Below are 11,993 nucleotides of genomic sequence, written 5' to 3'. Positions count from 1 at the left end.
TTTTAAAAAATATCTTCTGTCATGGTAAAGAAGTATCATGCAGAGATGGAGTTATATGAAGTTGTCTACATGCCAGAAGAAATTCAGATGTGATAAAAGGGTTCTCTGTCCTGCTTGTTTGAGCTAGCCTAAGCGTTTTTGCATAGCAGCTGTGCTTTATTTGTGTGTACATAAAATGGTTCACAAACATTATAAACTTCCCTCTAAAAAATTAAATTTGAAGGTGTCATTAAGTTATTAATTAAATAATGATGACTTTCCAACTTTTGTAAACAAATTTTCTCAAAGAAGTATCCAGTGTAGACAAAAGTAAAAAAAGGAAGAAAGAACAGGGTCCCATCCACACAGAGCATAAAGTAAGAGCAAAGGCACAGGGAGAACAGGTTTCTATCACATGTCAGTCCTGCAAAATAGAAAGGATGCCATTATTAGAAACACCTACAAAATATGCATCAATAGAAACATGCTCAGGAGATGCTGCACTGCCAGACAGCAGCAGGCAGGGCGTACAGTGCATGAAATCAGAGAACACCTCCAAGGACAAAAGGCTAACAGTGATGATATGCTTTTCCTTGGGGGTCATTCTGTGACCACGGCCATCCACTGTGGACAGCAAAAGCCTGTGATTTCATGCAGAAGCTCATGCTAGAACTAAGATTTAAATGGGAGTGAAATATAACATAAATTCAAAATTACTTACGGACAATAATGTAAGAATAGGAACAAAAGGCATGCAAATGAGAAATCAGAGTAATAAGGTCAAATGAAAGGATTCAGAGGTTTACCTGAAAAATGGAGGGGTTGTCTTTCACAGTTTCATTTATAGGAGGTGAGACATAGAAGTGAGTCATGCTGTCTGAGCTCATTTTTTAGATTTCACAGCCACTGAAGAGAGGTAAACAATCCTACAGAATTACAACCAGTAAAATAAATGCACCTCTGGACTGTCTTTGAATACATTCTTTCTGAAACAGTCAAGTGTAGGTGAGAAGGATCACATGTAGCAACGATCATGACAGACAAGAAAGGCAGGTGCTAGATGTTAGTTTGGACTATGTAGAATAAAACCAGCAAATAGTAGAGTGACCTTCTCAACCACAAAAACAAATATCTTCAAAACAATGCATGCCTACCATGTATCCGGGATATCGGGATTAGATGTTCAGAGCAAAGAAAGTTGCTCAATGCTCAAAGCACGTTCAGAGCAAAGAAAGGTTACTTGGGGGAATGGCAGAATCATGGAATGGTTTGAGATTAAGGGGACATTCAAGATCATCTAGTTCCAAATCTTTGCCATGGGCAGGGAGCCTTCCAGTAGACCAGGTTGCTCAAAGTCCATCCAACCTGGCCTTGAGCACTTTCAAGGATGTAGCATTCACAATTTCTATGGGCAGCCTGTCCCAGTGCTTCCCCACCCTCAGTTCATTGGTGCATTTCAACCCATTAGAATATCAGAGTATATTATGGTTTTTGCTGTCAATTTCTTTTTCATTTAAGGAGAAACAGAAGGAGAAAATAAATCACACAAATTTGGTGATACCGATCTTTTACCTCTTCTAACAGCTCCTGAAATCTCATTTTCATTTCCTTTTCCATAGCTCCTATTAAGCAAGCAAAACCAACAATAACTTTTCAACTGCACTCCAAATGGATTTAAGAGATTATTTTTCTTTGGTGTGGCCAGTGCTGAAATAATGCAGATACCTCTAGTGGATCTTTTTAATGCACACTAAAAAGGAAGGGAATTTTGCCATCTCTTCCTGCTCTGACCCTGCCAAATGCTACACAGACTGAAATTTCCACAGGAGTTTGGCTTAGTTTTTAGAAATCTTGTTCATTCTTTATTATAATTAAAAATATTACTGCAATTATCCTCCATATCCAACACATAATGGAAAATAGATCTAGGGAAGGCTGACCTAAGGTAATCTTGGTTCCCTGGATTTAAGTGCACTGCTTTTGAAACTGTCTCTTTTCCATGTAGCCCAGGGCAAGAGTCTATATTTGTATCTGACTTGTTGCTTTTATTTTGCACTTTGCAGTGGAGATATTCTTGAAGTACGTTTTACAACCCGTAGGTTTCTCTCTCCAACATAAATACATTGGATCACTGTTATTCTGGTAACTCTCCTTTTTGGAATCTGGATCTGGCTCCTTAGGCTTGTACTTTGTGAAAAAAAGTAATTCCAGTCACAGAGGGCCAGTAAGCAAGACAGCAGGATATGTCTGGTTCATGACTTTCCAATTTGATGAAGCTAGGCTACCAGCATTTTTTTAATTGGTGAATACACCATTTAAAAAATCTTTATGTTTCCAGCCTCTGGTAAATAAGAAGTATAAAAGATATCAGAGCAAAGCTTTCTACTTGCCGGTCAAACTGCGTTCAACCCTGCAAATACTTTTGCAGTAGTTCAGCTTTATGTACAGCAAAGCAGATGCCATTACAGGCCTGGTCATTTTAGCAAAATCAAGTGTGAGTCTGGTGACTGCACAGTTGCAGGGAAGGAGAGAGACGGGATGAAAGGAAATCCTAAATTGGTTCAGTCCTCTTCACTGTGTAATTTACAAATTGGGTTGGAGGGAACTTTTCATCTGCCATATGGTCTAATTTGCAACAAGATTAATTTCTTCAACACCTTGAAGAAGTCCAGTTTGTTCTACATGTGTGGATTGGCACAAGGTAACATTCTTTAAGTGTCACCCTGATTTTCTAAGACCTTGCTAAGCCTTCTGATGTTTACATTCCTGTAACAAACTTTCTCACACACAGTTCTGTAAACAACTTATGTTTTGCATTCTTTCATGGAGGAGGAGAGAATTGATGGACTCTTGGTCTGTCCAGTGTCATTGGAGAGGTGGCACTGTCACCCTCCAATCCACTGTCACTTTTGGAAAACTATAAATGTTGGAGTCAGAAAATAAAGGTCCCTTTTTTTGTTCACCTGGAGAGCAGCAGTGTCCGTGTCGTCTTTTCGTGTCGTATTACAACATTTAAGGAACTCCTGGCATTTGGTGTTCTTACCTGAAAAAATGAGATGTATACAATTGGAGAGCTCCCATCTAGTTATGATACAGTGCTCGCTTTCTGATACACAGAAGAGCCAGCTGTCCTTTTGAACAGGGAACATCCTGCCTTTTGTAAGAGAAAATTCAGAAACTGGTACAGAATGGACTCAAGCATCATCTTGGATGACTGAGCAGAACTGTGGGAATATCTGGTATTTCATAGCATGTCCAGCCAAAGCTTTGAATCCAGATTTTTAAACCACTTCCTAGAAGCAAAGAAATGTGCAAAGCTAATGTCAAGTCTTGGAACTACTGTTAATGTATTAGAAAATTGTGTTAGTCTTAGAAGATTGTTACTCTTGCAAATTTTGTACTTTGGGGCAGTGACCTTGAAGGCTTGAGTGAGGTTTCTTTCATTAAATTGGAAATGGAGGTAAGTATTGTGAAATACTTACAATAATTCATGCTCATATAAAATGGGAAGTAGTTAAAGAATCAGGAAAATGATTTTATCTTTGTTTATAATGTAGACACTGGAGTACTGTGTACTATTCTGAAACTCTTTTGTAGAAAGTGAAAACACAACTATCTCAAAATGGTTATAATAAAGCCATAAATTTAAAGAGTACAACCTTTTTATATACACAAAATAAGCTTTTCATACATAAAATATCATCCTTGATACTTTCACCCCAAGAAATCTCACCAGGAGAAATACGACGAGAACAATGGCCAGAAAATTTAAGCTACTAGAAAAATATCACATAGGTTTAATAGTGATGATGATACCCAAAATTACCAAGAGAAGTAGGGGGCTCTCTGTCTTTTAACTGAAATTGTCTGAAGTGATTCCAGAGCTGAGCACAAGTTGTTAAACTCCATATATGAATTGCTGGATACCATTCTCCAGGTGACATTATGCAGGAAATTAGGCTGGTGGTGTAATAATTTTACTAATCTGTGAATCTACAAGATTTTATCAGCCTAACTCTACTATTCCTGTGTGCCTCCTTGCAGATTTCAGTACCATTATTAAGAATTATAAAAGTGACAGGAATAAATTGCAAATTATTTTCTACTCTTTAACATTATGTCTTGTCTGTTGTAAGAGAGAAAACAATCACTGCATTTCATGTTCTGAGTAAGTGTTCTACTTGAGAGTGTTGATGAATCACCGTTTGTTAGGGTGGCCCCTGTAAGTCTGCTTGAAAATAATAATGAGATTTCTGTGGTTGCAATTGACCCATTAGTGATAGGATAAAAATAAGCTTCATGACTGTCAAGATTTGTAGTTGTATGTGAAAATACATCTGGGGAGAAGGGAGGGCGCCAGAAAATGAGATCAAGCAGTTACTTTAAACTGAGAACAAAAATACATCCTGACCAATTTATTTCTAACTCTGATATCTCACAGAAAACCTTTAATAAACTGCCCTGTTAAGGGAACAAATGAATTTGGCATTTGGATTTATAATAAGGAAGTTACAGCTTAATTTTAAGACATCTATAATAAATGTTTTTAAAGAAAAATTGAAAGAAAGTAACAAATCATACTACAGAAAGGAATTCCTAGAAGAAAGAATTATTAAATTGCTGGTAATCAATGTGTTGTATTTACTAGGACAAATGTGACAGGTTACATTTGGGGTTACCAGCCTGTGGGTGGAGTTCTAGAAAAATGTTTTTTAAAGCAGATGACATAATAGCTATGATGTAAAGTGAGCTCTCATTCTGTTCTCAGGAAAAAAAAAATGTCAAAAAGCAGCTTTGACTGCACATAGAATTAGGCTAGTGAAAAAAAGAATCCACTCTTAGGTTTTCTCTGGTTGCTGATTTATGAACCTGGACAATACAAAATTGCTTTAAAACAAAAATCTAAAATTCATGCAACTCTCTTCACAGACTGGTAACCTCAATGCATCTTATTAAATGCACTGGTTTAATAATTTACTTAACTTTAATCATTACTGTGCTTTGCTGTTTGGAATATAATTTGAATTTACTTTTTATCAAATTTGCCTTTATAATTATTGATTTGACACATAGCTCTCCCCTGAAAATCACCTGACAAAATCTATTTGATTTTTTATTAATCAATGTCTACTGTTTTTCATACAACGTGGACAGAAGCAGCTTATCCAGTGAAAAGTTTTGGCCTTCTGCATCTGCAGCAGTATAATTCTCAGTGCAATCAGAATTTCTCTGATGCTGGTTTTGCATCGGCTGAAGGAGATGCACTTCACACAGTAGGTATTATTCCATTAAACATATCAGTGCATTTCAATGTTTTATGAGTTGTCGACCTTCTGTAATTTTCCAAGGGAAAGACTGATGCTGTGATAGTGAATTTAAATTATAGTCCAGTGGTCTTGTGTTTTCTAGTCCCACTTGAAAGACCTTTCAGAAGGAGTCAGCAAATCCCCAGGGGTCTGTGGGACACTGTGGAAATCGCCACACCAAAGGAAATATTTGCCAGCCTGCACTGTGAGCGATAGGGATCTGTGTGTGTGTGTCCTGCAGGGCACTGAACAGCCTCAGCTTCGGCTTCCTCCTCCCCAGTGCTGCAGTCACCCTGAAAGACCAGGATTCCCAATCCACCACAAAGCATAACTAAAGCACTTATAATTAAAAATACACGGAAGAGAGAAAAATCTGATTTTGGACAGTGCCTTATTCCCAGTCTGACCAGAACACACCATTTTAGAGCCCATTTCCAAAGCAGTGTGCTTTCTCTGCAGTGCAGGCGTTGACTCATGCTAAGGAATGTATTCCATTACAGCTTTGCTGGCTTGCTCTGCATCTTCATGTAGAACCAGTTAGTTGCCGTGGTGACAGAAGCCAACAAACAGAAAAAAAATCATGAACTCTTTCAGGACTGAGCAGCTTAATGACAGCATCCATGCTTAAAAGCGTAAAATTTTTTTGTTTTGCACTCATTTAAAAAGAAATTCAAGGTGTAATATCATCCTAAGGCCATTTATGTTTCCTCCTCTGATATTAAATTTTTGAAGCTATAGAGACTGTAATCTATAGCCATTCTTTCAAGAAAATCTGGAGTTTATCTCCCTAATAGCAAACTGATGCACAGCTAAACTTGGTGAAATTCCACTGTCTTTTGGAGAGATATGTGAAGACAGAATCTGAGCTGGTTGGTGTGGGTAATATTCATCTAGTGTGGAAATCTGCACAATACTTTCATAACCTGAAATTTACCATAACATTCAATGGCAGTGTTTGAAGAATAATGTAGGATAAATACAGCATTGCAATATGTTCAGGGAGGTACAAACTCACCAAAAACTCACCAAAAAATGAAAGTCATAACTATCTCTATTATTGCTCTAATATTTGATTTTTTTAGCAGTTTCAAGAAAGGCGTAGTATGGGATGCTGTCTATGAAAACTGGAGATTTATTATTTCAAAGACGAAAAAATATTTTACAAGTCCATTATTCAGTTTTGACCCTGGTAATGTTTAGATCTGCAAATACCATCCAGTGACAATGAGATGGGTATGAAGTTACTGCAAGGATGCTGAGTTGTTACAGGCTCTGTGTCAAAGGAAATGGAGCTTGGGGCAAAAGGTGATTTAGGGCTCTTATAGAAAAGGAGGAGTTTGTGTATCAGGAGGTGATTATTGTGTTCTCTTCCCTCCGATTACCTTGTTCAGTTTGAGGAATGAAGAACCAAGGGAAAGATCTCACTAGAGGTGAGTTTGGCCTTTTTGTTCAATCCACTCACTTACTTCAGGGACTGCTAAAATCTGGGAATATGGTTTTGTCCATTGCACTGTGACAGAACAGTTTCTCTTCTTCTCTTAATGCATTTTGGTTTAGAAGAGTGTTGTAGTTAAAGCTGTTCATGGAAAACTCTTTCTGGCTGTGGCACTCCCAGATCTCCTGGAAGTGCCAGGAGAACTCAAGCAGGTTTCCAGCCAAACTACAGAACCACAGCACAGCCCAGGCTAAAAAGGATCTTGAAAGATCATCCGGCCCAATCTTCCATGGGAGAGGGAGCCCAGATGAGATTATCCAGCACCCTGTCCAACTGCATGTTAAAATTTATGGGTATTTCATCCTGTCTCTGGGGAGGCTGTTCCAGTGATTGATAGTTCTCACCATAAAAAGTTGGGGTTTTTTCTTAATTGAAGATGGAATCTCTGCTGGAACAACTCGTCTGTCCAATCCCTTCCCCCCACCCCCATCTTTTCCATGTGTCTCCTTGTGAAGTGAGAGGCACTGTCCCGTTTCCAACAGGAAAATGTTCAGCCTCAAATGGTGCAAAACTCTCATTTCATCAACCCAGTACTGAAGCATTCAGAGAGGCTCTTTGGTTCCTGCCTCCCTGCAGGAGCACCAGCGGAGGGGGCTTTAGGTGACCCCACCAGAGCAGCCAGCAACGTGTGGTCACATCTGAATGTCCTGCCACGTCATTGCCAGCCCAAGAGATGGCAGAGGGCTCCTCCTGTGTGTAGCTTTGCCCGGCTAGGTGGTGTCAGGCTGCCACAGCCCCTCTCTGCTCTGCTGATCTCCCAGCTGCCAGGGAAGGCACGGCGCAAAAACAGAAGCAGCTGTCACAGATCCTGGGGTGCTTTTATTTGATGTTACCGCTCCCCTTTCTGCTTCGTTGTCGTAATACGACACGAAAAGACGACACGGACACTGCTGCTCTCCAGGTGAACAAAAAAGAGGGACCTTTGTTTTCTGACTCCAACATTTATAGCTTTCCAAAAGTGACAGTGGATTGGAGGGTGACAGTGCCACCTCTCCAATGACACTGGACAGACTAAGAGTCCATCAATTCTCTCCTCCTCCATGAAAGAATGCAAAACATAAGTTGTTTACAGAACTGTGTGTGAGAAAGTTTGTTACAAGAATGCAAACATCAGAAGGCTTAGCAAGGTCTTAGAAAATCAGGGTGACACTTCTCCAGGACCCCCAACTCAGGGCAGACAATAGGTTATACACCGGGGGAGGGTCGCAGGACAGGATACAGAATTCAACAAATCAGGAGAAGAGAACTAGAGATAACATACAGGTGGGCATTCAAACCTCCACCAATGAAGAATCCCAAGGGAAAAGGACAGTTTAGAGAAATGCTGAATTGACAGAGAAGTTTCTCGAGAAGGCAGTTTTATTGGAGAGAGAAAGACATTTCCTGCCAGAAGGAGTAAAGGGAGTTCTGGGAGAAGAGGCGGAAGCCAAAGGGCAGCACAAGGAGATTAGAAATCAAACAATAGTCATATTAATCAAACACAACACATCCCTACACCTGTGCCCCTCTGCTTCAGCCGCAAGGAGGACATCTGGGATTAGTGGGCCACCTGAGCTCAGACAGAGGTGGGACAGAATACCAAAATAGAAATATAGGGAACCTTCATGCAGATACTGACTGAGAGTTAGGTGCTGCCTGGGCTCAGTCACCTCAGAGGAGAGTGGCTCTTGCATGTGGGCACTTTTATGGTTGTGCATTGATCTGGCACTATACATCCATGCTGTCATTCTCATTCATTGCCATTTTAATGGCCCAGCTGTCAGATCCAGCTGCCGTGAAAAACTGTGCATGTAAAAATCAAAGTGGAAAAAACAGACTTGCTGTGGTATGAGCTGGGGGATTTGGCTCAGAAGTGATATGTGTGCCTGCAAGGATGTATATTTGTATGCATGTGTGTGTCTGTGTATTTCATTGATAGATGCTGTATTATTGCTATAGTTAGGTAATTCTCAGCCCGTTACTTTTATTGCTAAATTTGTTAATTTGCCACGTATCCTCAAGGGACTATATTGACATTGGCAGGATAAGCCTAAGGGCTGTTCTGATGTCTAGACAAAAGGAATTAAAGACAGCAGAAATACTTACTCAATATTTTCCTTCTGTGGGAAGTTTCTGTCTCACTCTCAGAAGCCTTTTAATGTAACTTTATTAATGGTTTAATATAATAACAAATGTGTGCTGTAATGGAATAGGTGTAAGCATTTTACATGTATTTACAGTTGGCTGGGCAGACTCTCCCTGCCTAACATGAAAGCCAATTTTAATATTGTGGATTTGAAATTAAACTAGGAGTGTTAAGTCCCTAGGAATTTTCACTGCAAATGAAAAAGAATCCCATCAGTTAGACTGGTACTATGAAAATCCTACACTATTTTAAAAGGAACAGAGGGCAAACCCACTCTTTGAAAAGCAGAAAAAGAAAAAAGCAAAAAGTTGGATTATCTCTGTGTGGGCGACCTAATCCAGGGAAGATCCAGGGATACATAAATTCTAGGTCAGAGAACAACCATTATAGTAAAAGTCTTGTCTGGGTTCCTACCAAACCACCAGACAAAACATCCTGCTGCATCACTCCCATCAAAACAACTGCAACAAGAGAATAAATGGGAGGAGTGCTGACAGCTCTCTTTTCAGACTTGTGTCTTGATTTTTTTTTCCTCCCACATCTTTAAAGTTATTTACATCAAGGTGTCTTCTGTGAAGAGGATCTGAGATTTGTGAAGCAAATCTGATTAAGTCAGAAGATTTTCATGGGAAAACGTCAAGAGAAAAGAAGAGAAGATTAAAGGACAGTTCAAAGAGAAGAGAAAGGGTCTATTAGTGAAGAAGTCCAGAAGAGAGTGAGGTAGAAAAGTTATATATATATATATATATATGGATATATACCAGTAGATAAAGGGGTTTTGAAAAGTTTCCATATTTATGAAGATTGAGCTGAGTGAAACTCATCTGAGTCAGCAACAAATAACTTTGTCAAGATATTCAGTGTTGGTTCATACTAACTACTCTCTTCTCTCTGTGACTGTGAAGGAGGTGTTTTGATAGAATAACCTAATTAAAATTAAAGAGAAAACACAAGAAAACTCTCACACATTTCCAACAAGATCTGTTCCCTGCTATTGTCATCCTATCCCTTCTTTCTGGAGTGAAGATACTTGCTTCACACTCTCCTTTCACTGTCAATCCCAGTTTAGGAGATCCCACACTGCATTGTGAGAAGCTTCAATGTCTGCTGTGTCACAGCCTGGCTCTGTCTCTACATTTGACAGAATTTTTGGCAGCACCTTCTTGTTTCCACTCCATACCTCCCTCCACTACCACACGGGCAGATGAGCCTCGCCTGTTACTCTAACTGCTACACTTCCCTTCAGGATTAATTCCATATCTTAAAATGTGAGGACAGTGAAGGAAAAATAAATGTTGCTTGGCTTTGAAAAACTGCTCATCTTTGTCTTTTCCAGCAGAGGAAAGAATGTAGTCCAAACCAGAAAGAGGAAGAATTTGGAAGACTAAATACCAAAGTTTTATTGCCCAGATCTTTTTCATACAGAAAACATAAATTAAAGAAGTGATATATATATATATATAACTAATTAAAAGAAACATAGAAGAAAGAATGAAACAGAAGAGAGCTTGGGGAAAGATCTCTCAGTTCCATATGCTGTATTGTTGTTCTGGAAGCCAGGAATACTTTTCTCAAAAACATAAAACTCCATCATGACCAGGATTATGAAAAAGCTTTCCCCTGGCCTTACTAGAAAGGGGAGTCTGTGGCAGTTTGGAGGCTGTTTGACAGCCTGGAGCTTGGGGCTTAAAATGATCTATTTTTTTTGGACTAGATTTTGAAGTTAGAGAATACACTGTCAGTCAGCAAACCACAGAACACATGTAACCCAATACAAAGCTACTAACCAATTTGCAAATGCAACTAAATACGGGATTGTTCACAGTGCCTGGGCATACTGGGGTAAAATGTATCCAAAGGCTATCACAGACACTGAATTCTCTGAGTTCCTTTACCTCATTCCTTACTTTTTTAACATGAAAGAAGCAGTCCACAATGCTTCGAACCCTGGCATACATGTGGATAGATGTATGTATAGGTACACATGGCATACATGTGGATAGATGTGTATATAGGTACACATGGCATACATGTGGATAGATGTATTTATAGGTACACATGGCAGACATGTGGATAGATGTGTATATAGGTACACATGGTATACATATGGATAGATGTGTATATAGGTACACATGGCATACATGTGGATAGATGTATTTATAGGTACACATGGCATACATGTGGATAGATGTATATATATAGGTACACATGGCATACATGTGGATAGATGTATATATATAGGTACACATGGCATACATGTGGATAGATGTATATAGATGTATTTATAGGTACACATGGCACACATGTGGATAGATGTATGTATAGGTACACATGGCATACATGTGGATAGATGTATATATAGGTACACATGGCACACATGTGGATAGATGTATATATATAGGTACACATGGCATACATGTGGATAGATGTATATATAGGTACACATGGCATACATGTGGATAGATGTATATATATAGGTACACATGGCATACATGTGGATAGATGTATTTATAGGTACACATGGCATACATGTGGATAGATGTATATATATAGGTACACATGGCATACATGTGGATAGATGTATGTATAGGTACACATGGCATACATGTGGATAGATGTATATATAGGTACACATGGCATACATGTGGAGAGATGTGTATATAGGTACACATGGCATACATGTGGATAGATGTATTTATAGGTACACATGGCATACATGTGGATAGATGTATTTATAGGTACACATGGCATACATGTGGATAGATGTGTATATAGGTACACATGGCATACATGTGGATAGATGTGTATATAGGTACACATGGCATACATGTGGATAGATGTGTATATAGGTACACATGGCATACATATGGATAGATGTATGTATAGGTACACATGGCATACATGTGGATAGATGTATTTATAGGTACACATGGCATACATGTGGATAGATGTATTTATAGGTACACATGGCATACATGTGGATAGATGTGTATATAGGTACACATGGCATACATGTGGATAGATGTGTATATAGGTACACATGGCATACATATGGATAGATGTATGTATAGGTACACATGGCATACAT

This window comes from Motacilla alba, chromosome 1 (genome assembly GCF_015832195.1).
Source record: "Motacilla alba alba isolate MOTALB_02 chromosome 1, Motacilla_alba_V1.0_pri, whole genome shotgun sequence".
NCBI classification, from domain to species: domain Eukaryota; kingdom Metazoa; phylum Chordata; class Aves; order Passeriformes; family Motacillidae; genus Motacilla; species Motacilla alba.
Note: the sequence above shows the minus strand (reverse complement) of the source record.